Here is a 27,103-nt window from a genome sequence, read left to right on the forward strand (position 1 = left end):
GATGATGTTGATTGGGATGCCTTGGAGAGCTACCTACAACACGACCAATGAAAACCACAAATGGAGGCCACTGTTCACAACAGGAGCCACTTCGAACCACCAGGAACTTGTTAGGTAAACATCCAAAAAGAGAGAGAAATGAAAATGTTTTTAGACACCTAGAAATACAAGCCATTCTAAAGATTTTACTTAAAAGCAAAGAATGGTGGAGACTCATTGTCCTGTTGTTGGGGGTTGTCCCAGGGAAAGGTTACTGCCTAGAGACACCAGGTCCCTTCCTCCTCCCTGTATTCCTTTAATCAACCAGATACAGAAACTATGAACCACAGTGTCAGGAGGCTGAAAACCTAAAACAAAACAAAATAAGGAAAAATTACTGCTGCTTTCAGTAGCTTCAAGTTCAAGGAAAAAAAACAAAGAGGAACTTCAAGAATTGAGGAAACATCAGCTATAGCAAGCAAAATACTAGCCCTAGATTACTTATTGATTTATAAATAAGCCCCTAACAAAAGGGGATAAAATAAAAGATGCATAGTAAATTATGTATACATGTATTTTGATATTAATGTATGATAAATTGTGTATATGTGTATATACAATATGTAAAAGCCAAATTCCACACTTTGATCCAATTGGAAGTTCGAAATTTTTGTAATAAAAAGGTTTAGGCAAGACATGATGGCTTACACCTATAATCCCAGCACATTGGGAGGCCGAGGTGGGAGGATTGAAGCCACCCTGAGCAACATAAGCAAGATCCCATCTCTACAAAAAATTTTAAAAATTTAGCTGAGAGTGGTGGCCCATGCCTGTAGTCCCAGCTATTTGGGAGGCTGACACAGGAGGATTGCTTGAGCCCAGGAGTCTGAGGCTGCAGTGAGCTAGGATCATGCCACTGCACTCCAGCCTGGGCAACAGAGTGAGACCCTGTCTAAAACAATAAATGTTTAAAAAGGGTGCAGATTGGTTTTTGTGCCTCCGCAACATAGATTATAACTTTAACAACTGATAGAATGCACCAAAATTGAAAAAAATCTAGGGATTTAATCAATACTGGGGCTCAAATTATACCTGGGCTCCTCAATAAATTTAAACATTGTGCCCCCTATATTGTTAAAATGGTAACTAAATATAATAGAGAAAAAATAGATATGCCTTAATTTGTTGCCTTGCCTAAATTTCTCACAGTCATAGTACCCAGCGCTTTAACATATACCATATTGGAAATAAATGCTCTGACACAACAAATAATGAGTTTAAATCAAAGCAAATCTTTGGCTGTTAAAAACTGGCTTGATGAAATGGGATTCCATGAACACCCAGATAAAAAACTTCATATGGCCCAATGTAAGCTAAAATGAGGGCTGCAAAGCTTAAAACTTATTACATGAAACCCAGTTCATAAAGAAGTGATTATTCTCAATGCTTCTCCATTTAGCAGACCATTTTGACATTTGATTGCTCTTAAATCTGAAATAAATAAATTTAAAAAGGGTTTATCAAGATGGCTTATTACCACCTTATTGGTGTGGTCCCATCCATCAAGACTCCCTACCCAATATGTGAAAGTATTAATATTATTGATTCTATTATGTCAAGTCAGTAAATATTTTGCTCTTATAGATTAATATGTTCTGTTTAATGCCTATTTCAAAAGTCTCTCAGCTGCAGTTTGCTTCCACCTCCGAAAGGGACACAACACACCTTTTCTAGGTTACCGATGGGGTACCACAATAGCTTTTTTTTTTTTGAGACAGAGTCTCACTCTGTCACCCAGACTGGAGTGCAATGGTGTGATCTCAGCTCACTGCAACCTCCTCTTCCCAGGTTCAAGCGATTCTCATGTCTCAGCCTCCAAGTAGCTGGGATTACAGGTGTGTGCCAAAACACCCAGCTAATTTTTGTATTTTTAGTAGAGATGGGGTTTCACCATGTTGGCCAGGCTGGTCTCGAACTCTTGACCTCAGTTGATCCACCCGCTTTGGCCTCCCAAAGTGCTGGGATTACAGGCATGAGCCACTGCGCCCAGCCCACAATAGCTTTTTTATCACATGCAATCTTTGGAGATAAGACCCTGATGGCATCTTTCTTTCTCCAGGAACAAAGGTCTGATACTACATGAATGACATCCTCTTTCAAGGAGATTCATCTGACACACTCCCTAAGTACATATAAATCCAGTATCTTTTTTACTTATAAACTAAAATTGACCATCACTCCTATTAGTGCTTTCAAAAAACCTCATTCACAGCAACTTTTTCATGCCTTCTGGAGTCTATGGACCACTCCTGATGGCCATTAGTTGCTCCGGGGCTTCTAATGCAACATATTGCCCCTCTTGGCCTTGTGCTATACACCATTAAAACAACAAATACCTGCCTGGGCACATTTGGAAATAGAAGATCTCATAGGCCTGGAGCCTGTGACCTTCCATACCCAGCTGCCCATTATACTTTGGGTCATGGAAGCAGCACCCCACAAGCTCAGCCTGGCTATGAAGGAAGGCCTTGTTAAAACAGGGTGGAACCAAACTTGGGTCTTCTAGCATATTACACCTGCGGGAGCAGGTGTATACCCCTATTCTTAGTCTCTTTCCAGATGCCAGGTGCTGGAGGAGGTAATTCCTTCCCTTGACCCCTAGACTCTCTGGGAAGCCCCTTGGGATTAATTTAGTGAACAGTAATGGTAGTTTGCAGAGTATGTGAACAGCACTGCTAACTATCATATGTGATGTAACAACACACTTGGCCAAACCTCAGGCAGTCATCTTAGCATTGGATGCCCAGATCAACAAATGGTCCTGGCAAGGAATAGCTCACACCTGTAATCCAAGTGCTTTGGGGGACAGAGGTGAAAGGATCACTTGAGGCCAAGAATTAGAGAGAAGTCTGGGCAACATAGTGAGACCCTGTCTCTACAAAAATAATAAAAATAAAAACAATTAGCCAGGCATGGTGCCACATACTGGTAGTCCTAGCTACTCAGGAGGCTGAGGCAGAAGATCACTTGAGCCCAGGAGTTCGAGGTTACAGTGAGCTATGATCATGCCACTGTACTCCAGCCTGGGCAACAGAGGGAGACTCTGTCTCAAGAAAAAAAAAAAAAAATTAAAAACAGAATTACTATATGGTCCAGCAATTCCACTTCTCAGTATATATTCCAAAGAAGTGAAGGCAGGGACTCAAGCAGATATTTGCACACCCATGTTCATAACAGCATTATTCACAATACACAAAAGATGGTGGCAACCCAGTGTATATTAAATGATTAATAAATAAACAAGATGTTATATATAAATACAATGGAATATTATTCAGCCTTAAAAAGGGAGAAAATTTTGACAAATGGATGAACCTTGAAGACATTGTGCTAAGTGAAATATACCAATAATAAAAAGATAAATACTGTATACAGCTATATGAGGTACCTAGAGTAAATTCATAGAAACAAAAAGCAGAGGGGTGGTTTCTAGAGGCTGAAAGGAGGGGGAAATGGGAGTCTTGTTTAATGCATATAGGGTTTCAATTTTGCAAAAGAGTGGTTGCACCACAATGGAAATGTTCTTAAAACTACTGAACTGGAAACTTAAAAATGGTTTTAAGATAGTAAGTGTTATATTATGTATATTTTACCACAATTTAAAAAGCCTAATTAATAAAGAGGTGATTATCTCCACTGCTTCTTGATTTGACAGCCGAATTTCCTTGTTCTTCTTTTTTTTTTTTTTTTTTTCCAATTAAAAGTAGTAATTTTATTTTTTATGGTGGAGAAAATTATCACCAAAATATTCCTTGCTCTTAAACCTGGAAAAATACATTTATTTGGCATAGATACGTACATACAAAAATACACCTAATGGCATCTCAGGATGGATTATTACCTGTGGTCTCATCCATTAAGGCCCCCATACCAAATACCCAATATTACAAAAATTACTGATTCTATCCAATAAACAACTGGTAAATATTTTGCTATTGCGTGTTTGGCTAATATGTTCTGTTCAGTGCCTATTTCAACAGCATCTCACCACAGTTTGCCTTCATCTCCAAAGGGACACAATACTCTTCTTCAGGCTACCCATGGGGTACCTAAATAGCTTTGCCATTGCACACAATCTTTGCAGATGAGAGCCTAACTACTTTCACCTTTTACCAGGATCACAGGTATAACATCATCCTCCAAGGAGATTCATTTGACACATTCATTTAGAATCTATAAGTCCCACATCTTTTAGTCCTTTTTGAGTTCTGATGGCAACACATCCCTCATTTACAAATAGAAATAGGCTGCTCCACAAAGGAAGTGTCTGAGTTAGTTTTATAGGATCTTTCTATAGGGAAGGGTTACATCAGGGCATGTATAGGAGAGGTTTTTCTAGTTTTGGTGTAATGACTCAACATGCTTCTTCATACATTGCATGTGGCATTAGCATTTTAAATCGCCCTTGGGTATGATTTTTAGCATTAAAAATGAGGAAGAGTTAACTATAGGTTGGAGTTTATCTGCACATGCAGGTACTCCAGGGAAGTCCCTAGCCCCCTGAAACAGAAACTTGTGATAATTACTTCTTGGGTCTTTTGTTACTGACTGGTTAAGGGTTACATAAGCTAGATCTTGAGTGAGAGGTTTTTATCCTTTTTCTCCATACCATATTAAAACAAGAAACCAACCAGTCTGCCTGTCTCAAGAAGGGAGGTACCAGGCTCTTTTTAACAACGAGCTCTGGTGGGAAGTAATTGAACAAGAACTTACTCACACCCAAGGGAGATAACCCACACACCACCCACTAAGCCTCACCTCAAACATTGAGGATCAAATTTCACCATGCGATTTGGATGGGACAAACATCCAAACTATAGCAGTCTCATATATAATGTGTTTTTAAGTACATGGAGGTTACATATATACGAAATCTAGGAGAGTTTACTACTATCTGTACCTCTCTAAAAATTAATGGAGATCATTATTTTCCCCAGAAGTACCTGACATGTATTAGTCAACTCCTTGACTCCCTAGAGAGGGGACCACTCACTACTGTGCCCTCTCCTACTCCACCTCCAGCTTTACATCCTGCCCTTCTTCTCCAATCACTACCACAGCAATCACCCTTTCCCCTTGATCACACAAAATACTACTAATCTCTACATATACTTTACTAACTTATCAGTTTATAACCTGCAGCAACATAACTGTTTGACTCTTCATTTTGACCCAAGAAATACACCAAGATATTACTGTTTATATATACTTATATATGCGTGTGTGTATCTATATCTGTCATACACACATTTACATGTGTATATGTGATATATATACACATACATATGTATATATAAATAAATATATATATCATACATATACATAAACTTTAACACACTTTACAACTCCAACAACATATTGTTAGAGATCTCAGAAATTTCAGATCTACTTTTTTTGGCTAATGCCATATAAATGGGAAACTTAATCATGGTCCAGCCTATAAAGACTCTTATATTTAATACTTCTACTTGCATTCCTTTCTTTCGATTCCCATTATAAAATGTTTTCTATGCCGTTTGGGAAAACATATGTCCTACTATATAGTCTCTATCATCATCTCAATGTTTTTAATATGATATCAAAGTATCACAGGGCCAATTGTATTCAGTTGTATTAACCATGTCTTTAATTTTCTATATTCTGATGCTTTGACATCTTGGGGCAGTGCTGACCTTGGAGGGATTGCTCCTCCCAGGATTAGCCAATTTCTAGAGACAGTAAACAACTGGATTATGAAAGTGTCTTTCATATGCAAACCAACCACTCCAGAGCCCATATCCTCAATCACCTCCTTTATCTCAGGCACAGGGCCACTATTTACCTGCCCAAATCACCCCAGAGTTGGGTATCATACAACTAGGAAAAGCTCCTAAGCCATAGAGCCTGCTAAAATTATTCAAACTAGCTAATTCTAAACCTGCTTACTTTAACTTGCCTATTCCCTCAGAAACCACGATAAAGGCTTTTGCCCACATTCTCCCCTCACCCTCTGCCTCTTGACTGACCCTGGTGCTTTCCTGGGTGACCCCTGACAGTGTGGCATGCCTCTTGTGATCTGTGAGTATAACAGTCTTTTCAGTGGCAGGGATTTCCTGATTTGTTGGTCTTATCTATTTAAATAATAATAAAAGCCATATTTTAAAACACCACCCCAAACAGATAAAAGCTCTGTAGGGTAGTTTATTTGAGAACTGATCCCAAGAGTAGAAATGAAGTATACAGGAGTATTTTTAAAAGGAAGGAAAGCCAGTACAAGGAATAATTCCATATTTTAGTTACCATGCAACTGATAACAGGTATATGATCTTGGGGACCTTCTGAATTGCATTATGAAATATGTCTCAGAACTGTCTAGTTGAAGGACATAAGAGGGAAGGATTTAGCCAACATCTCCCATTCCCTTATTAGTCAAGATAATCCCACGTGACTTAATTCCGCCACACATCCCATTTGCACATGTCTGACTGCCCAGTGGTCTGTAATTTGCCCAATGACTTGGCATCAGAGAAGCCCCTGTGCAAGAAGCAAGATATACACTTCATTGGACCAATGCAAGGCCCTGTCAGATTACGCTTGCATAGAACTGGTCACCACAGCAGTGACTTGGTTAAGAGAAGACATGATTTGACATGCACACAAGCTGTACCCAAAGCACCTTATACATACTTGTTTTGCAGTTTGTTAATATGTCTGTTAAACCTCTTTAACTCTCTAAGCTCCCCCTTGTTCTCATTTTTTTTATTCTTTGCAAATTATTTGTTGAAGAAATATAGTCAATTATTGTTTAGACTTTTCCAGAGTCTGGATTTTGCTGATTGAGTTTCAATGATGTCATTTAACATGTTCCCCTGGCTCTTTGTTTATAAGCTAGGTATGGTGACACACACCTGTAGTCCAAGCTACTCAGGATGCAAAGGCAAAAAAATTTCTTTAGACCGGGAGTTCAAGGCTGCAGTGTGCTATGATCACACCTGTGAACAGTCACTGTGCTCCAGCCTGGGAAACACACTGAGACTCCATCCATAAAAAAAATTTAAAAGTACAGATGCTTTGTTTAACTTGAGATACAGTTTGTGTAGGAAGTCAAAATAAATGCTTCTGTCTTTGCCTTTTTGAAAATCCATTTTCCAAACAATGTATTGTTCTCTATCATCTTCCAAAGGACATTTATTAATTTGCGAGGACTGTCATAACAAAGTACCACAGACTGGGTAGCTTTAAACAACAGAAATTTATTTTCTCACAGTTATGGAGGCTAGAAGCCTGAAATCAAGTTTTCAGCAGAGTTAGTTCCTCCTGAGGGGCCATCAGGGAAGAATTTTCAGGTTTATAGATGGCCATCTTCTCCCTGTGCCTTCACACTGTCTTCCCTCTGTTCCTCAAAACTCTATCAGCATCTACATATTACCCAATGCAAAAGGCACTTCTATATTTTTAAAGTAGCACCCCACATTTCAGCACCAAAATCTTATATAAATGTCATCTAAATCAGATATGAGTGACTTGAGGTATGATTCATCCTGAGGCAAAATTCTTCTCCATCTGAAAACCTGTAAAACCAGACAAGTTATCTGCTTTAAAAATACAATAGTAGAACAGGCATAGGATAGAAATTCCTATTTCAAGGTGAAAAAATGAGGAAAAAAAAGGATCATGGATTGCAAGCAAATTCAAACCTGAACAGGGAAAATTCCATTAGATTTTAAGGCTCAAGAACAAATTTCTTTGGCTCAGTGTTTTGTCCTCTGAGCCCACCCACATGGTGGCCAAGCCTTCTCAGCTCTGGAAAGCAGCCTTACCCACCTCAGCCCTAGAAAACAGACACACACCCTCTGGCACTCACATGCAGATGCCTGGCTAGATGAAATCTGGAGGATACGGTCACATTCCCTGGGCCTGTGCCTTTGAGCCCAAGGGAGAAGTGACAGCCCTGCTGACCTCTGATCTACCTTTGGGTTATTCTTGTCTTTTCTTGAAGGATAAGACATGTTTACAGCTGGATAGCTCTATTGGCCCATTCTATAGAATTCCAGAAGTCCAACAGCCTTCCTTCATTTTATCCCATCTCTGTCCCCTTCAGTCCAAGTTAGCAGCATTTCTGCTGGTACAAAATTCTCAAAACCCTTTTGGGCCTCCTGTGCAATTCAAAGTAGGTACAAAATCAGACAAGAGAGTCGTCCACATATATTTCCTAGACAACTGCCTTTCTATTCCTGGATTCTGCTGAGCTGTTCATTGGATCTATGAATTGCACATGTAATATCTTTAGTAAATTGTTTTCCAGACATATCCTTGATGTTCTCTCCAGAACACACTTTCTAAGTTTTGCAATATGAATAGGATGAGAATTTCCCAAATCTTCAAGTCTGGTCCCTTTTTACTTAAAAAGTCATTCCTCAAATTAATTCTTTCTTTCACATTTTACTATAAAGCAGCAAAAAGAAGCCAGGTCAGGTCTTTGACACTTGGCTTAGAAATCTACTCAGCTAAATATTCATTCATCACTTATAAATTCTACTTTCCACCAAACACTAGAACACAATTTGTCCAAGTTATTTGCTAATTTATAACAAGAATAACCTTTCCTCCCGTTTCCAATAACATGTTCCTCATTTCTGTTTGAGACCACACCAGAAGAACCTTAAACATTCGTATTTTTACCATATGATGTTCATGATGATATATATATTCCATAAGATGACAGAAGCTTTCTCTCTTTACAGCTCTTCTCTTTTCCTTCTGAGCCTTCACCAAAATCATTTTAATGTCCGTATTTCTACCAATAGTCACTTCAAAGGAATCAAGGCTTCTACTAACATGCTTCTCATTTTATTTTAATTACCATTTCAAAAATCCTAACTTTAATTATTGTCACATTCAGGTTTTGAAGGTTAGGACTTCAACATTTGGACTCTTTTTTTGGAGACAGAGTTTCAGTATGTTGCTCAGGCTAGTGTGTAGTGGCTATTCACAGGCATGATTATAACTCACTACGGCCTTGAACCTCTGACCTTTATCCTCCTGCTTCAGCCTTTTGAGCAGCTGGGACTATAGGCATGCACCACTGAGCCAAACTTCAACATATGAATGTTTTTTGGAGACACAATTCAACCAACAGGAACATTACTTTTTTGCAAATATCAATATGAAATCTTTGTGTGAGACATATTTTATGCTTACAGTCCATTGCAGTTATGATTTTTATTGATGTTCAGATTGTCCCATATTTGGCCTGTGAGATTTTCATCAAATTGACTTCTGAGTCTCTTTGACATGACCCAATGGTCTTTGATACTTTTTTTTTTTTTTTTGAGACGGAGTCTTACTCTGTCACCCAGGCTGGAGTGCAGTGGTCTAATCTTGGCTCACTACAACCTCCGCCTCCTGAGTTCAAGCGATTCTCCTGCCCCAGCCTCCCAAGTAGCTAGGATTACAGGTACCTGCCACCATGCCCAGCTAATTTTTGTACTTTTAGTAGAGACAGAGTTTCTCCATGTTGGCCAGGCTGGTCTCTAACTCCTGACCTCAAGTAATCTGCCTGCCTTGGCCTCCGAAAGTGCTGGGATTACAGGCATAAGCCACCGCACCCCGCCTGATACTTTCCTTGTATTATTATTTTTTTTAATTTTGTGGGAGGAGATTTGCTTTCCTTTTCTCTGAAAGGGGAGGAAATTGAAACTGAGTGGCCCATGATGGAAAGAGGGGAAGTCCAGGGGTGCAGGAGGCCCCTGGGTGAAGGCAGAGGCTAACATGGGGTTCAGAGCTACGGGTGGCCATCAGCCTGACCATCTTTGTGCTGTCTGTCATCACTATCATCATCTGCTTCACCTGCTCCTGCTGCTGCCTATACAAGATGTGACACCGACCGCATCCGGTTGTCACCACCATTACGTTCACCACTGTGGTGCACGCCCCTTACACTCAGCCTCCAAGTGTGCCACCCAGCTACCCTGGATTGAGCTACCAGGGCTACAACCCCATGCTCCCCCAGCCAGGGATGCCAGCAGCACCCTACCCAACACAGTACCCACCACCTTACTCGGCCCAGTCCATGGGCCCACCGGCCTACCATGAGACCCTAGCCGGAGGAGCAACCGTGCCATACCCCACAAGCCAGCCTCCTTACAACCCGGCCTACATAGATGCTCTGAAGGTGGCTCCCTGAGCATGCCCCGGCCTCTCCGGCTGCCACTAGGTTATATTGTGTGTGTGTGAGTGGTGTGAAGGCATGGTTCCTTATGCCCCGTGTGTGCTGTGTGTGTCCTGCCTGTATATGTGGCTTCCTCTGATGCTGATGAGGTGGGGAACGATCCTTGCCAGAGTGGGCTGGGACCAGACTTTCTTCTCTTCCTCACCTGAAATTATGCTTACTAAAATCTCAAGCCAAAGAATGGGGTGGGGAGCACGCTGCGAGGTGGCCCCTGAGAGGTGGGGGGCTCTCCAGGGCATATCTGGAGTTCTTTTCCAGCTTACCCTAGGGTGAGCAAGTGTGGCCTGTCACATCAGGATGGTGCAGCTTTCTGTGAGTATGATATCAATGTGTCCTGGTTTTGGCAATGTAGCCAGCTGCTGCCCAAGGGCAAGGTTTGTCCCCAGAGTTGGGGGTACCCTTTGCAGAGCCAGAGACATGATGCAGGTGAAGCTTGGGATCTGACCAAGTTGGGCTTTGATCCTTTGGGCAGATGTCCCATTGCTCCCTGGAGCCTGTGTCATGCCCATTGGGGGTCAGGCAACCTCCTGATGCCAGAACACCTCAGACAGAGCCTTATTTACCTGATAGCTGTCTACCTGGACTGTCCTTGTCCCTGCATCCTCCCTAGGACCACCTGGAGGGCCACACACAGAGCCTAGCTACCCACAGGGAGCTCTCTTGCCCTTGCTGGCCCTGCCCTTCCCACAGGTGAACAGGGTGGTCTGTCCACCAGCACACTCAGGTCTCTTTCCTGCAGTGTTTTCATTTTATTTTAACCAAACATTTTGCCTTGTTTTCTGTTTTAAAATGTGATAATTGATGTGAGACTGAAACCCCTGGGTTGTGGAGGGAAATTGGCCAGGAGGAGAGGGACAACCTGGCAACTGTGAGTCCCTGCTTCCCCTGACACCAGCCTCATAGAATATGCAACTTCTGAACCCCAGTCCAGTGTGTTCTGGCAGCAGGGACACCTGGGCCAAGGGGCCATCTGGACCAAAGGTGGGGTGTGGGGCCCTGGATGGCAGACATGAATACCTTGGTGTTCCCTGTCTCTCAGTTATTGTTTCACCAAAGCTGTCTCAGCTTCGCATCTGTTGTGTTTCTGAGAGTCTACGGTCTGCACCCTTGTTTATAATAAATGCAATAGTTTGGGAAAAAAAATTGTGGGCACATAGTAGAGGTATGTATTTATTCGGTACATGAGATGTGATACAGGCATGCAATGTGAAATAAGCACATCATGGAGAATGAAATATCCATCCCCTCAAGCATTTATGCTTCAAGTTACAAACAATTCAACACACCCTTTAAGTTGTTTTAAAATGTACAATTAAGTTATTATTGACTATAGTCACCCTGTTGTGCTATCAAATAGTAGTTCTTATTCATTCTTTATAATTATTACTTGTACCCATAAAACACCACCACCTCCCCCACATGCCCCCAATACCCTTCCCAGCCTTTGGTAACCGTTCTTCTACTCTTTATCTCCATGAGTTCAATTGTTTTGAGTTTTAGATCCCACAAGTAAATGAGAACATGAAACATTTGTTTTTCTGTGCCTGGCTTATTTCACTTAATGTAATGATCTACAGTTCCATCCATGTTGTTGCAAATGACTGGATCTCATTCTTTTATACAGCTGAATAGTACTCCATTGTGTCTATGTACCACATGTTCTTTACCCATTCATCTGTTGATGAACAGTTACGTTGCTTCCAAATCTTAGCTCTTGTAAACACTGCTGCAACAAACATAGGCATGCAGATATCTCTTTGATATACTGATTTTCTTTCTTTTGGGTATATACCAAGCACTGGGATTTCTGGATCATATGGTAGTTAAATATTTTTTGTCTTCTGAGGAGCCTGAAAACTGTTCTCCATAGTGGTTGTACTAATTTACATTCCCACCAAACAGTGTACACATCCTAACCAGCATTTGTTATTATCTGACTTTTGGATATAAGCCATTTAAACTGGGGTGAGATGATCTCATTGTAGTTTTGATTTGCATTTCTCTAATGATCAATGATGTTGAGCACATTTTCATATGCCTCTTTGCAATATGTATGTCTTCTCTTGAGAAATGCCTATTCAAATATTTTGCCCATTTTTGACTGGAATTACTAGATTTTCTCCAGTAGAGTTCTTTCAGCTCCTTATAAATCCTGGTTATTAATCTCTTGTCAGATGGGTAGTTTGCAAATATTTTCTCCCATTCTTAGGGGTGTCTATTCACTTGGTTGATTGTATCTTTTGTTGTGCAGAAGCTTTTAAACTTGATGTAATCCCATTTGTCCATTTTTGCTTTGGTTGCTTGTACTTGTGGAGTATTTATAAAGACTGTATTTTCCCCAGTGCATGTTCTTGGCACCTTTGTCACAAATGAGTTCACTGTTGGTGTGTGGATTTGTTTCTGGGTTGTCTATACTGTTCCATTGGTCTGTGTATCTACTTTTATGCCAGTATGATGCTGTTTTGGTTACAACAGCTCTATAGTATGATTTAAAGTCAGGTGATGTGATTCCTCCAGTTTTGTTCTTTTTGCTTAGGATAGCTTTGGCTATTCTGGGTCTTTGTGGTTCTGTATAAATTTTAGGATCATATTTCTGTGAAGAATGTCATTGGTATTTTTATAGGGATTTCACTGAATATGTAGATTGCTTTGGGTAGTATGGACATTTTAGCAATATTGATTCTTCCAATCCATGAACATGGAATATTTTTTCATTTTTTGGTGATCTCATCAATTTCATTCATCAGTGTTTTATAGTTTTCATTATAGAGATATTTAACTTCTTTGGTTCATTCCTAGGTATTTAATTTTATTTAATACTATTGGCTATTGTAAATGAGATTACTTTTTAATATCTTTTTCAGATTGTTCACTTTTGGCATATAGAAACACTACTGATGCCTGAGAGATGGCCGTGATGGTGTTCTGGTATCAGCAGAATAGCAATGCCCAGGAGTCCACCACCACCCATAATCTCTTGTGGTTGCACAGAGCTGCAGACAGAAGGGAGCAATGGCAAAAAATAAGTGCTGGGCAGTTTTCATACGGTGCTGCAAGACATGCTGCGCTTTTCCCTGAGGGTGAAAAACAGCCTGATGATGGTGGTACAATCAATGACATCTCTGTGCTGGGAGTGACCCGCTCGGGGGCCCAGGCTGATCATTTCACACAGACACCCCTGGATCCTGGAAGCCAGGTCCTGGTCTGGGTAGACTGGGAGTGGAGGTTTGACCACATGCAGCAGCATTAAGGGCAGTATCTCATCACAGCAGTTGCTGATTATCTGTCTGAGTTAAAAACAACATCATGGGAGTTAGGGAGATTTCAGAGTGTGATGGAACTGGAAAGCCCCTCTGTGAATGCAGAGAAAATAACTGCCACTGAAAAGAGTGTCAATAAAAATATCAGAGATCAGCTGCTCAAGAAAGTATGAGAACTGAGCCTGAATGATCCTGAGGTGGAGCAGGTGAGAGGCTGGGGTCTGCCAGATGATCATGCTGGGCCCATTGGAATTGTTACCATCAAGGGTGTTGATTTCAACACGTGCTGTTGGATCCCCATGAGCAATCTCCGTGACCTTCCAGTCACTAAGATTCTAGGCACCGAGAAGAGGAAAAGGAATAAAATCAACCTGATATTTCTGGCTGGGAACCAGATGCTGAAGTGGATGAAGAGAAGTCATGAAACTGAAAAAGCACTGAATCACTCTGCTTAAGTGTGGAGCAGAGGATCACACGGAAGCAGTGAAAAAGCTCCAGAATGTGGTCGGGCGCGGTGGCTCACGCCTGTAATCCCAGCACTTTGGGAGGCTGAGGCGGGCGGATCATGAGGTCAGGAGATCGAGACCATCCTGGCTAACACGGTGAAACCCTGTCTCTACTAAAAATACAAAAACTTAGCCAGGCGTGTGGCAGGCACCTGTAGTCCCAGCTACTTGGGAGGCTGAGGCAGGAGAATGGTGTGAACCCAGGAGGCGGAGCTGCAGTAAGCCAGGATCACACCACTGCACTCCAGCCTGGGCGACAGAGAGAGACTCTGTCTCAAAAATTAATTAATTAGTTAATTTAATTTAATTAAAAAAAGAAAAAGCTCCAGAACTACACCAAGCTCCTGCAGAACAACCTGAATCTGCTCAGAGACTCAGCTGTGCACATTGCCCATAGCCTCAGGACCGACCCAGACTGGGGGGATGTGGTCATATTACACAGGAAGGAGGGTGATTCATAGTTCATGAATATCGTTGCCAATGAGAATGGGTCAGAGGATTCCTTCCTGTTCTTAATCATGGGTGATGAGAAAGGTGCTAGGTTCTTTTTACTGGCAGGGCCACCTGAGACCATGGAAACCCTGGAGCCCAGGGTGGATGAAGTCCTAGAAGGCAAAGAAGTAGGGAAGAAAGGCTGCTTTCAGGGCAAAGTCACCAACATGAGCCAGCAGTCAGAGGTGATATCACTTCTGCAGAACTACATCAGCACACACAGTGCTAGGAAGTGAGAACGCCTCTTACCACAGAAGGAGTCTTTTGGATGATTAAATAGCTTGACTTGAAAAAAAGAAATGCTACTGATTTTTGTATGTTAATTTTCTATCCTGTAATTTTATTGAATTTGTTTATAAATTCTAATAGTTTTTGGTGGAATCTTTAGGTTTTTCCAACTATAAGATCATATCATCTGCAAACAAGGATAATTTGACTCCTTTCAAATGTGGAAGCCCTTTACATCTTTGTCTTGACTGATTGATCTACCTAGGACTTCCAGTACTATGTTGAATAACAGAGGCAACAGTGGGCATCCTGGTTGCATTCCAGATCTTAGAGGAAAAGCATTCAGTTTTTCCCCATTCAGTATGATACAAGCTGTGGGTCTGCTGTATACGGCTTTTATGATGTTGAGATATGTTCCTTCTATCCCTAGTTTTTTGAGAGTTTTATCATGAAGGGATGTTGAATTTTATCAAATGCTTTTTCAGCATCCATTGAAATGATCATAAGGTTTTTATCCTTCATTCTATTGATATTGATGTATCACATTGATTTGTGTATGTTGAACCACCTTGGGTCTCAGGAATAAATCTTACTTGGTCATGATGAGTCACCTTTCTAATGTATTGTTGAATTCAGTTTGCTAGTATTTTGTTGAGAATTTTTGTATTAATATTCATCAGAGATACTGGACTATATTTTCCTTCCTTCCTTCCTTCCTCCCTCCCTCCATCCCTCCCTCCCTTCTTTCATTTATTTTTTGATGTGTCTTTGCCTGGTTTTGGTATCAGGGTAATACTGGCCTCATAGATTGATTTTGGAAGTATTCCCTCCTCCTTTTTTTCTGGAGAGGTTGAGTAGGATTGATATTAGTTCTTTAAATGTTTGGTGGAATTCAGCAATTAAGCCATAGGGTCCCAGGCTTGCTTGCTTTCTTCTTTCTTTCTCTTTCTTTCTTTCTTTCTTTCTTTCTTTCTTTCTTTCTTTCTTTCTTTCTTTCTTTCTTTCTTTCTTTCTTTCTTTCTTTCTTTCTTTCTTTCTTTCTTTTTCTTTCTTTCTTTCTTTCTTTCCTTCCTTTCTTTCTTTCCGTCTTTCTTTCTTTTGTTCTTTCTTTTCTTTCTTTCTTTCTTTCTTTCTTTCTTCTTTCTTTCGTTCGTTTTTTCATTTTGTTTTGTTTTGTTTTTTCACCTGAGAGACTTTTTGTTATGACTTGAATCTCATCATTTGTTATTGGTCTGCTGAGGTTTTGGATTTCTACTGGTTCAATCTTGGTAGGTTGTATGTGTCCAGGAATTTGTCCATTTCTTCTAGATTTTCCAACTTATTGACATATAGTTGTTCTCCTTGTATTCAATATGAAAACAATTCTAGCCCTGAAATCAGCCATTTGATGAACAGGCCCTCATTCCTTTGGGGAGAAGAGAGAGTTAGGGATCCCAATCTGGGTCTCTAAGGGCACTCATTCCTACTGGATTGGTAATTATTTCAAGACATTTTTTAGGGAATATATTTTTTTATTTTACTTTATGTTCTGGGATACATGTGCTGAATGTGCAGGTTTGTTACATAAGTATACATGTGCCATGGTGGTTTGCTGCACCTATCAACTGGTCACCTAGGTTTTAAGCCCTGCTTGCATTAGGTATTTGTCCTAATGCTCTCCCTCCCCTTTACCCCACCTGCTGACAGGCCCTGGTGTGTGACGTTCCCCTCCCTGTGTCCATGTGTTCTCATTGTTCAACTCCCACTTATGAGTGAGTACATGTGGTGTTTGGTTTTCTGTTCCTGTGTTACTTTGCTGAGGATGATCGTTTCCAGCTTCATTTATGTTCCTGCAAAGGACATGATTTCATCTTTTTTTATGGCTGCATAGTATTCTGTGGTTTATATGAACCATGATTTGTTACCCAGTCTATCATTGATGGGCGTTTGGGTTGGTTCCAAGTCTTTGCTCTTGTGAACAGTGCTGCAATAAACATATGTGTGCATATGTCTTTATAGTAAAATGATTTATAATCCTTCAGGTATATACCCAGTAATGGGATTGCTGGGTCAAATGGTATTTCTGGTACTAGATCCTTGAGGAATTGCCACGCGGTCTTCCACAATGTTTGAACTAACTTACACTCCCACCAGGATTGTAAAATTCTGCCTATTTCTCCACATCCTTGCCAACATCTGTTGCTTCCAGACTTTTTAATGATCATCACTCTAACTGGCGTGAGATGGTATCTCATTTTCTAATTTTGATTTGCATTTCTTTAATGAACAGTGATGATGAGCTATTTTTCATATGTTTGTTGGCCGCATAAATGTCTTCTTTTGAGAAGTGTCTGTTCATATCCTTCAACCACTTTTTCATGGGGTTGTTTTTTTCTTGTAAATTTGTTTAAGTTCCTCATAGATTCTGGATATTAGACCTTTGTCAGCTGGATAGATTACAAAATATTTCTCCCATTCTGTAGGTTGCCTGTTCACTCTGATGATATTTTATTTTGCTGTGTAGAAGCTCTTTAGTTTAATTAGGTTGCATTTGTCATTTTTGGCTTTTGTTGCCATTGCTTTTGGTGTTTTAGTCATGAAGTCTTTGCCTATGCCTATGTCCTGAATGGTATTGCCTAGGTTTTCTTCTAGGGTTTTTATAGTTTTTGGTTTTACATTTAAGTCTTTAATCTATCTTGAGTTAATTTTTGAATAAGGTGTAAGGAAGGGGTCCAGTTTCAGTTTTCTGCATATGGCTAGCCAGTTTTCCCATCATGACTTATTAAATAGGGAATCTTTTCCCCATTTCTTGTTTCTCTCAGGTTTGTCAAAGATCAGATGGCTGTAGATGTGTGATGTTATTTCTGAGGCCTCTGTTCTGTTCCATTGGTCTGTATATCTGTTTTGGTACCAGTACTATGCTGTTTTGGTTACTGTAGCCTTGTAGTATAGTTTGAAGTCAGGTAGCATGATGCCTCCAGCTTTGTTCTTTTTACTTAGGATTGTCTTGGCTATATGGGATCTGTTTTGGTTCCAAATGAAATTTAAAGTAGCTTTTTATAAGTATGTGAAGAAAGTCAGTGGTAGCTTGATGGGAATAGCATTGAATCCATAAATTACTTTGGGCAGTATGACCATTTTCACGATATTGATTATTCCTATCCATGACCATGGAAACTTTTTCCATTTGTTTCTGTCCTCTCTTATTTGCTTGAGCAGTGGTTTGTAGTTCTCCTTAAGAGGTCCTTCATGTCCCTTGCAAATTGTATTCCTAGGTATTTTATTTTATTTTATTTTTTTGTAGCAACTGTGAATGGGAGTTCACTCATGATTTGGCTCTCTGCTTGTCTATTATTTGTGTATAGGAATGCTTGTGATTTCTGCACATTGATTTTGTATCCTGAGACTTTGCTGAAGTTGTTTATCAGCTTAAGGAGTTTTTGGGCTGAGACGATGGGGTTTTCTAAATATACAATCATGTTGTCTGCAAGCAGAGACAATGTGACTTCCTCTCTTCCTATTTGAATACCCTTTATTTCTTTCTGTTGCCTGATTGCTCTGACCAGAACTTCCAACACTATGTTGAAATGAGTGGTGAGAGAGGGCATCCTTGTCTTGTGCCAGTTTTCAAAGAGAATGCTTCCAGCTTTTGCCCATTTAGTATGATATTGGCTATGGGTTTGTCATAAATAGCTCTTATTATTTTGAGATACGTTCCATCAATACCTAGTTTATTGAGAGTTTTTAGCATAAAGTGGTGTTGAATTTATCGAAGGCCTTTTCTGCATCTATTGAGATAATCATGTGGTTTTTGTCATTGGTTCTGTTTATGTGATGTATTATGTTTATTGGTTTGTGTATATTGAACCAGCCTTGCCTGCCAGGGATGAAGCTGAATTGATTGTGGTGGATAAGCTTTTTAATGTGCTGCTGGATTAGGTTTGCCAGTATTTTGAGGATTTTTGCATTGATGTCATCAGGGATATTGGCCTGAAATTTTCTTTTTTTTTTTGTTGTCTCTGCCAGGTTTTGGTATCAGGATGATGCTGGCCTCATAAAATGAGTTAAGGAGGAGTCCTTCTTTTCTATTGTTTGGAATAGTTTCAGAGGGAGTGGTACCATCTCCTCTTTGTACCTCTGGTAGAATTTGGCTGTGAATCAGTCTGGTCCTGGGCTCTTTTTGGTTGGTAGGCTAATAATTACTGCCTAAATTTCAGAACTTGTTAATGGTCTATTCAGAGATTTGACGTCTTCCTGGTTTAGTCTTGGGAGGGATTATATGTCCAGGAATTTATTCATTTCTTCTAGATTTTCTAGTTTATTTGCATCGAGGTGTTTATAGTATCCTCTGATGGTAGTTTATATCTCTGTGTGATCAGTGGTGATATCCCTTTTGTCATTTTTTATTGTATCTCTGATTCTTCTTTCTTTTCTTCTTTATTATTCTGGCTAGCAGTCTATCTATTTTGTTAACCTTTTCATACAACCAGCTCCTGGATTCATTGGTTTTTTGAAGGGCTTTTCATGTCTCTCTCTCTTTCATTTCTGCTCTGATCTTGTCTTCTGATAGCTTTTGAATTTGTTTGCTCTTGTTTCTCTAGTTCTTTTAATTGCGATGTTAGGGTGTCAATTTTAGATCTTTCCCACTTTCTGATGTGGGCATTTAGTGCTATAAATTTCCTTCTAAATACTCCTTTAGCTGTGTTTCAGAGATTCTGGTACATTGTCCTTTGTTCTCATTGGTTTCAAAGAGCTTTGTTATTTCTGCCTTAATTTTGTTAGTTACCCAGTAGTCATTCTGGAGAAGGTTGTTCAGTTTCCATGTAATTGTGTGGTTTTGAGTGAGTTTCTTAATTCTGAGTTCTATATTGATTGCACTGTGGTCTGGGAGGGTGCATGTTATCATTTCCATTCCTTTGCATTTGCTGAGGAGTGTTTTACTTCTAATTATGTCATCGATTTTAGAACAAGTGCTATGTGGTGCTGAGAATATATATTCTGTTGATTTGGGGTGGAGAGTTCTGTAAATATCTATGAGATCTTCTTGGTCCAGAGCTGAGTTCAGGTCCTGAATATCCTTGTTAATTTTCTGTCTCGTTGATCTCTCTATTATTGACAGTGGAGTGTTAAAGTCGCCCATTATTATTGTGTGGGAGTCTACATCTCTTTGTAGGTCTCTAAGAAGTTGTTTTATGAATCTGGGTGCTCCTGTATTGGGTGCATATATATTTAGGAGAGTTAGCTCTTCTCTTTGCATTGATCCCTTTACCATTATGTAATGCTCTTCTTTGTCTTTTTTAAATCTTTGTTGTCTTAAAGCCTGGTTTATCAGAGACTAGGATCGCAAAACCTGCTTTTCTTTGCTTTCTATTTGCTTGGTAAATATTCCTCCATCCCTTTATTTTGAGCCTATGTGTGTCTTTGAATGTCAGATGGGTCTCCTGGATGCAGGATACTGGATACACTGATGGGTCTTGACTCTTTATCCACCTTGCCAGTCTGTGTCTTTTAATTGGGGCATTAAGCTTGTTTACATTTAAGGTTAATATTGTTTTGTGTGAATTTGATCCTGTCATTATGATGCTAGTTGGTTATTTTGCACATTAGTTGATGCAGTTTCTTCATAGTGTCGTTGGTCTTTATAATTTGGTGTGTTTTTGTAGTGGCTGGTACCAGTTTTTCCTTTCCATATTTAGGGCTTCCTTCAAGAGTTCTTGTAAGGCAGGCCTGGTGGTGACAAAATCCAATAGCATTTGCTTGTCTGTAAAGGATTTTATTTCTCCTTCACTCATCAAACTTAGTTTGGCTGGATATGAAATTCCAGATTGAAAATTCTTTTCTTTAAGGATGTTGAATATTGGCCCCCACTTTCTTCTGGCTTGTAGGATTTCTGCAGCAAGATCCACTGTTAGTCTGATGGGCTTCCCTTTATAGGTAACCTGACCTTTCTCTCTGGCTGTGCTTAACATTTTTTTCTTCATTTCAACCTTGGAGTATCTGAAGATTATGTGTGTTGGAGTTGCTCTTCTCAATGAGTATCTTTGTGGTGTTTTCTGTATTTCCTGAATTTGAATCTTGGCCTGTCTTGCTAGGTTGGGGAAGTTCTCCTGGATAATATCCTGAAGTCTGTTTTCCAACTTGGTTCCATTCTCCCTGTCACTTTCAGGGACCCCAATCAATCGTAGATTTGATTTTTTTCACATAGTCCCATATTTCTTGGAGGTTTTGTTTGTTCTGTTTCAATGTTTTTTCTCTAATCTTGTCTTCATGTCTCATTTCAGTACGTTGATGTTCAATCTCTGATATCCTTTCTGTCACTTATCAATTTGGCTGTTGATTCTTGTGTATGCTTCATGAAGTTCTTGTGCTGTGTTTTTCAGCTCCATCAGGTCATTTACGTTTTTCTCTAAACTGGTATTCTAGTTAGCATTTCCTGTAACTTTTTGTCAAGGTTCTTAGCTTTCTTGCATTGGATTAGAACATACTCCTTTAGGTCAGAGGAGTTTGTTATTATCCACCTTCTGTAGCCTACTCCTTTCAATTTGTCAAGCTCATTCCCTGTCCAGTTTTTTCCCTTGCTGGAGAGGATTTGTGATCATTTGAAGGAGAAGAGGCATTCTGGTTTTTGGCATTTTCAGCATTTTTGTGCTGGCTTTTCCTCATCTTCATGGATTTATCTACCTTTGATCTTTGAGGTTGATGACCTCTGGATGGGATTTCTGTGTGGCGGTTCTTTTTGTTGATGTTGATGTTATTGGTTTCTGTTTGTTAGTTTTCCTTCTAATAGTCAAGCCCCTCTTCAGGTCTGCTGCAGTTTGCTGGAGATCCACTCCAAACTCAATTTGAGTGGGTATCACCAGCAGACGCTGCAGAACAACAAAGATTGCTGCCTGGTCCTTCCTCTGAAAGCTTCATCCCAGAGGGGCACCAGCCTGATGCCAGCCAGAGCTCTCTTGTATGAGGTGTTTGCCAACCCCTGTTGGGACGTGTCTCCCAGTCAGGAGGCACAGGGTCAGGGACCCACTTGAAGAGGCAGTCTGTCCCTTAGCAGAACTCAAGTGCTGTGCTGGGAGAACCCTCCTTGTCAGGATTTGATGCTCTCTTCAGAGCTGACAGGCAGAAACATTTAAGTTCACTGAAGCTGTGCCCATAGCCACCCCTTCTCCCAAGTGCTCTGTCTTAGGGAGATGGGAGTTTTATTTATAAGCCCTGACTGGCGCTGCTGCCTTTCTTTCAGAGATGCCCTGCCCAGTGAAGAGGAATCCAGAGGAGCAGTCTGGCCACAGCCACTTTGTCATGCTGTGTTGAGTTCCACCCAATCCTCAGCACTGTGAGGGGTAAATCACCTACTCTAGCCTCAGTAATGGTGGATGCCCCTCCCCCCACCAAGCTTGATTGTCTCATGTCGACTTCAGACTGCTGTGCTGGCAGCAAGAATTTCGAGCCAGTGGTTCTTAGCTTGCTGGGCTCTGTGGGAGTGGGACCTGCTGAGCGAGACCACTTGGCTCCTGGCTTCAGCCCCCTTTCCAGGGTAGTGAATGGGTCTGTCTTGCTGGGGTCCCAGGCACCACTCGGGTACAAAAAAAATAGTCTCTTGCAGTTAGCTCAGTGTCTGCCCAAACAGCCACCCAGTTTTCTGTTTGAAACCCAGGGCCTTGGTGATGTAGGCACATGAGGGAATCTCCTGGTCTGTGGATTGCAAAAACTGTGGGAAAAACATAGTATCTAGGCTGGATACCACAGTCCCTCATGGCTTCCCTTGGCTGGGAAAGGGAGGCTACCCTGCTGCTTGCACCTCCTGGGTGAGGTGATGCCCCATCCTGCTTCTGCTCACCTTCCGTGGGCTGCACCCACTGCCTAACATGTCCCAATGAAATGAACAGGGTACCTCAGTTGAAAATGCAGAAATTATCTGCCTTCTGCATTGGTCTCACTGGGAGCTGCAGACTGGAGCTGTTACTATTCAGCCATCTTGCCAGCAGCCCCCGTGAATACATTTGTATGTGATGACAATATACGTCATGATATCATACTGATTGCATAACCTCATTGATGTTACTTCTGTATCTCCTTTCTCTTAAACTGAAAATTCAAATTTTATTGATATTAACAACGTTGAACATTTCCATTATCCAAACACATGCACATATACACACACCACAATATTAAACACTTCAGTGTTTTTACATTTGTTTCATTTTTGTTTTGGTAGCTCTTTTTCTCCTTAGGATATGTCTTGTTAAAAACGTATAGTCAAATGACAAATTACTATGTTTTAAAGTCATTCAAAGAACTCTCTGTGTGGTTAAGCCATCAACCTGTCACATGGTTAAATTCAATTATTTCATTTTTCTTTCTTTTGATTTTTAGAGATTGCTTTTAGAAAAATAGTTTTGTTTTACAATTCTATACACTATTTCATAGTTACCATGTCAAATTCATAAAACAGGCATGGTCAGAAAAATCAAGATTTGATCAACTATCCACCCTCATTTGTTCTCTTTTCTTAGATGACAAGATACTACTGAAACAACCAACCAAACAAACAAATGCCCAGTCAAGAAAAAGCCACATTCAAAATGGTAGGCAATTTCATGGTGTTTTTACTCACCCTTGCCCCACCACTTCACTGGCACAAAGCAGAATGGTCAGAAGAAAGAGGCCCAATCCCTGGTCCCTCCATTAAAATGGAAAAAGCAGAGTGCTAATTGTAAAGTTCTTTCCTGTGTCCAAGGGACTGGTATGTGACTCACCTGTCTTGCAACTCAGAGAGAAAAGAGTGCATAATTTGAATATTAGGCTGAAAGGTGAAGAAGGTAGTGGCAGGTGAAGCAGCATCTCATACTGAAGAAGTACTACAGAGTCACACATGACTGGTGGCAATAGATTGTGGGTAGAGGAATATAATGGCATATCTAAGGCTCAGCAAAGAACCTGGGGTGACACTGTTTTAAATATTAATAATCTCAGGTAAACTGGGAAGAAATACAGCACACATACAGAAGCCCAGACAGAATTCATACCCACAAAAGACCAGGGAAGCCCTTAAGCGTTGACTCCTGACTGATCTCAAAGCTCAACAACCCCCTAGTTAGTAAAGGCCTTCATAGCAGTCTTCAAAGACTGGAATATATGTTATTTTTTAATGTTCCATTTTCAACAAATATGACAAAGAATATAAACAAATAGGGGAAGATGGCCATTCAAATGAATAAATTAAATTTCTAGACACAGTCTCTGATGAAACACATTCAACAGACTTATTAGACAGAAACTTTAAAACAACTGTCTTTTATATATGTTCAAAACGTCAAAGGAATATTGAAACAAAGAACTAAAGAAAGCCTGGAAAACATTTTATGAACAAAATGAGAATATAAACAAAAATATAGAAACTATATAAAAAATTCTAGAGCTGAAAAACACAATAAAAGAATTGAAAAATTCACTAGAGGTGTTTATCAGCAGACTCAAACAGGGAGATAAAAGAATCGGTGAGTTTCAACCTAGGTCATTTGAAATTATTTAGCCAGAAGAAAAAGAAAAAAAATGGAAGAAAGTGAACAGGGCCTGAGTGGACTAATATATACATTGTATGAGTTCCAGAAGGAGAAGAGAGACAGAAAAGGGAAAGAAGATTAATTGAAGAAATATGGCTGAAAGTTTACCAAATCTGAGGAAAGATATAAATGTACAAATTCAAGAAGCTCAATGAACTCCAAGTAGGATAAAACCAGAAATACACTTAGACACTTTATAGTCAAGCTGTTAAAAGCAAAAGACAATGAAAAAATCCTGAAAGCGCCAAGAGTAAAGTGACTCAACACATTCAAGGGATTTTCCAGTATCAGCAGATTACTCAGCAGAAACCTTACAGTCCAGAAGAGAGTGGGATGACATTTTTAAAGTATTAAAAGAAAAAATCTGTCTAATGAGAGTTCTACAACCACCAACACTGTACTTTAAAAATGAAAATGAGGTAGAAATTAAGACATTCCCAGATAAATAAAAGCTGCGGGAATTCATTGTCATTAGACCTGCTCTATGAAAAATGCAAAAGAAAGTCCTTCAAGTTAAAATAAAAAGATACTTGACAGTAACACAAAGCTTTATGACAGTAAAAAGTCTCAGGTGAAGGTGTCGATATAGATACATAACCAAATATTACTGTAATATTGTAATTTGTAATTTTGTAATTAATATTGTAATTTTGGTTTAAAACTTCACTTTTAATTTTTGACAGGATTTATAAGACATTTGAAGTTTTTCCTCTTTTTCTGATGTAGGCATTTATAAATATAAACCTCCTTCTTAGTACTGCTTTTGCTGTATCCCATGGGTTTTGGTATATTGGGTATTCATTATCATTTGTTTCAAGAAATTTTTCAATTTCCTTCTTAATTTCTTCATTAACTTGCTGGTCATTCGGGAGCATATTATTTAATTTCCATATATTTGTATAGTTTCCAAAATCTCTCCTGTTACTGATTTTCAGTTTTATTTCCTTTCTACTCTAACAGTATAGTACTGAGTTCAATGCCTCACAGCTGTGTTCTCCTGCCCCCAGTGCCCAGAGATGCTCTCTGTACCATGCTGCACTGCAACAGGGTAGGGGAGAGAGTGGAGTTGGTGACTCCAGTCAGGTCTGTTTTTTGCTATCTTTTCAGTGCCTCTTTCAGCAATATGAGGTTAAAACCAGGTACTATGAGTGCTCACTTGATTTTTGGTTCTTATGAAGGTGTTTCTTTTCTGTGTAGATAGTTGTTAAATTGATGTCCTTGTAGGTGAAATGATCAGTGGAGCCTTTATTCTGCCATCTTGCTCCACCTTACAAAAAATAAAACTAAAATTTTTAAAGAAGGAAAATCTACAGTCAATATTCTAAGATTTTAAGAGTATGAAAACAGGCTGGGCGCAGTGGCTCATGCCTGTAATCCTAGCACTTTGGGAGGCTGAGGTGGGTAGATCACCTAAGGGTCAGCAGTTTGAGAGCAGCCTGGCCAACATGGTGAAACACCATCTCTACTAAAAATACAAAAATTAGCCAGGCATGGTAGTGCGTGCCTGTAATCCCAACTACCCAGGAGGCTGAGGCAGGAGAATTGCTGGAACCCAGGAGGCAGAGGCTTCAGTGAGCTGAGATAGTGCCACTGCACTCTAGCCTGGGTGACAGTGAAACTCCATCTAAAAAACAAACAAACAACAACAACAAAAACCCACAAAAATATAGCATCACACCAAACACAAAATAAGTAGGAGGAAGAAAATAATAAACAAAAAATAAATGAGTAAAATTTAAAACAGAAATATATAGAGAAAATACTTAAAACTAATCTTGATTCTTGGAGAAGATCAACAAAATTGATAAAAGTTTATGATGGGGCCGGGCGCGGTGGCTCAAGCCTGTAATCCCAGCACTTTGGGAGGCCGAGACGGGCGGATCACGAGGTCAGGAAATCGAGACCATCCTGGCTAACATGGTAAACCCCGTCTCTCCTAAAAAATACAAAAAAACGAGCCGGGCGAGGTGGCGGGCGCCTGTAGTCCCAGGTACTCGGGAGGCTGAGGCAGGAGAATGGCCTAAACCCAGGAGGCGGAGCTTGCAGTGAGCTGAGATTCGGCCACTGCGCTCCAGCCCTGGCGACAGAGCGAGACTCCGTCTCAAAAAAAAAAAAAGAAAAAAAAAAAAGTTTGTGATGAATAAGGAAAAAAGAGAGAAGTCACAAATTATCAACATCAGGAATGAAAATGGGAACAATATCAAAGCACCCATAGATATTAGAAGATTTACAAAAGAATATTATGAAAATCTTTATACCAACAAATAACAAAACAGATAAAATGTACAAAGTCTGACAAAGACACAAATTACCAGGCTGGGCGCGGTGGCTCACGCCTGTAATCCCAGCACTTTGGGGGGCCAAGGTGGGCAGATCACGAGGTCAGGAGAGCCAAGATCGTCCCACTGCACTCCAGCCTGGCAACAGAGCAAGACTCCGCCTAAAAAAAAAAAAAAAAAAAAAAAAAAAGACACAAATTACCAATTGTCTCTCAAAAATAGACAATATGAATAGGCCTTGGTCAAATAAAAAATTGAATTCCAAACTTAAAAGCTTCCCACAATGAAAGCCCAGGCCTACATGGCATCTCTGGTGGAGCCTATTATTTAAAAGAAATACAATGTACTCATCACCCAAATAGTGTACATTGTACCCATTAGGTAGTATTTAATCCCTCACCTCACTCCCAACCATCCCACCTTTTGTAGTCTCCAACGTCTGTTAGTCCACTCTGTATGTCCACATGTACACACCGTTTAGCTCCCAGTTTTAAGTGAGAACATGTGGATTTTGACTTTCTGTTTCCGAGTAATTGCACTTAGGATAATG

General features: G+C 40.1%; 2 pseudogenes; both read left to right on the top strand.

Annotated features, from left to right (window-relative positions):
• The first annotated feature begins 9,789 nt into the window (after positions 1-9,789).
• On the top strand, positions 9,790-10,398 carry LOC104676988 (annotated as a pseudogene).
• A 2,768-nt stretch (positions 10,399-13,166) lies between these two features.
• On the top strand, positions 13,167-14,743 carry LOC104676987 (annotated as a pseudogene).
• Positions 14,744-27,103: the final 12,360 nt, after the last annotated feature.

This window comes from Rhinopithecus roxellana, chromosome 7 (genome assembly GCF_007565055.1).
Source record: "Rhinopithecus roxellana isolate Shanxi Qingling chromosome 7, ASM756505v1, whole genome shotgun sequence".
Classification (NCBI taxonomy): Eukaryota; Metazoa; Chordata; class Mammalia; order Primates; family Cercopithecidae; genus Rhinopithecus; species Rhinopithecus roxellana.